We start from the raw sequence: 2,242 nt of genomic DNA, 5'->3' as shown, positions 1-2,242 counted from the left end.
ATAGTTAATGAGAATGATAAATTTCTCCTCCATCCAACAGGGTCAGTCATGAGGAATGAGATAGACAGACACTGTAGCATTCCCATTGCAAGCTAGTCTGGACAGATGGCCCTGAGGGAGGAGATGAATGACATTTTAGCTCCTCCTCGCAGGTTCCTTGGGTGAGGCATTGTTTCTATGAAAAGATTACTTTAAGAACAGTTAGCAGGTAACAGCTAGAGCAAAGGCTGGAAAATTTACATCGCTGTGGCCATAGGGAGAAAATTAGCAAGTATACTACACAGCATAGTATTAAAGACAATATAATTTCCTAGACTATTTTTGCCTGGGCCCTTCATTTTAAGCAAAATGATGTGTTTTACTGAGGAAACTCTCCTGAGTCTTGAGTTTTTATTAAGGTGTATATTTTCTAACGAAAACAACTTCAAGATATATATTTGTAAATATTTATATATTTATTTTATATTTATATATTTTAAATTTATACATTAAATAGTTTATATATTTATATATAAAGAAATTAAGTTGGTACTTCAAAATTATACTGAAATATATTTCAAAATGTTGGAGAAAGGGGTCGGAGGGGTGGCGCAAAACAGTAAAGCTTCTGCCTTGCCAGTGCTAGCCTAACATGGATAGCGGTTCTATCTCAGGTGTCCCAGGTGGTCCCCTAAGCCAGGAGCGATTTCTGAGAGCATAGCCAGGAGTAACCCTTGAGGGGTCACTGGGTGTGGCCCAAGACACCAAAAAAAAATGTTGGAGAAAGTCTAAAATCTACCTATGGAGGAGTTCAAGAATATACAGTGACTATATAAAAGAATGGACAGCACTTGTTGCCTTGCACACTATGGTCCTTAGCTCTATCCCCTGCATCAAAGCAATAACATACATAACATAAAACACAATTATACAGAATAATACTTACAGAGCCCTGAGTATAAAAGCAGTAATAGACATTACATAAAACAAAATTATATGGAATAATATTTGGAGATCCCTGAACACCAAAGCAGTAATATACACAACATAAAACAGAATAATACTTAGGGACCCCTGAGCACAAAAGCAGTAATGTAGATAACATAGAATGAATAATACAATTTGGTTTACTAATAGTATTCTGATTTCATAACTCTGCTTTTTAGCTATTTGGGAATTTAAAATATGTTGTACCTAGGGCTGGAACCTGTGCTGGAACATAACTACTTGCTTTGTGTCCAGGTTCATTCCCCAGTACCCCACATAGTCCCCCAAACACTATTAAGAGTGATCTCTAAGTGAAGAGCCAGAAGCACGCTCTGAAAAAAGCTAGGTGTGGCCCCAAAAAAGTTATATTTTGCTAAATTTAATTTTTTTTAAATATGCTGTCTCTAAATCAAATGAGCATTGTTGAGTTTGTTGAAAGCCAAACTTTACATTTTTCAAAAAATCAGTACATTATGTTGGTGTGGGAGGCTGGCTAGGAAATGACTTATATATTCAGAAAGAAGGGAAAAAATAAGAGGTCAATTTGACACTTGAAGACTTAAAGAGCAGAATATATCCAGGTGAGGGGCCAAAGTTATAGTACAGTGAATAGGACATTTGCCTTCCCAGATTTGATTCCTATACATTAATACCCCCCCCAATCCAGCCAGAAGTAATTTCTGAATACAGAGCCAAAAGTAACCCCTGAGAATCAGCGGGTGTGGCCCAGAAACCTAAAAAATAAAAGATATAAGCAAGTAAGCATTAGTTCTACCTATACAAAATCTACTCACTTATAGCTACAGTAAATATGTTCAGTAAAATATCTACAATATGTACCAGAAATTATATTTTCATCTTAAAAATAATAGAGAACTAAAGAAGAGTGTGGATGCTTTTATTAACAGACAGTGATTTCTTTGCAGTTATTGCCACTGCAGAAACTCTCAGTTGTTTCAACAGCTGTAATAAAAATTAAAAAAATTAAAAAGTTATAATTCTTTCCAATGTTAAAACCCCAAAGATGGTGTTTTAGGTATAGATGCAAAATGATATCCCTTAATGATTCAAGTGTTCATTGAAATGAATATGATTTTCTTCAAAAGAAATGGTAACATGGAACATAGCAGACCAACTATTAACTACTGAGTGATGACTAAACCAGTTCTTTTCACAGGCAATAACCATAGCTATATGCAGTCAGAAAAAAAATTGTTCTCTAGAAATGTTTGTGATAAAAAAAATTAAGCTACTTATATGCCAGTCACAGAAACTA

Source organism: Suncus etruscus, chromosome 13 (assembly GCF_024139225.1).
Source record: "Suncus etruscus isolate mSunEtr1 chromosome 13, mSunEtr1.pri.cur, whole genome shotgun sequence".
NCBI lineage: Eukaryota > Metazoa > Chordata > Mammalia > Eulipotyphla > Soricidae > Suncus > Suncus etruscus.
The sequence above is the reverse complement of the archived record's forward strand: the minus strand, read 5'-3'. Positions refer to the sequence as shown.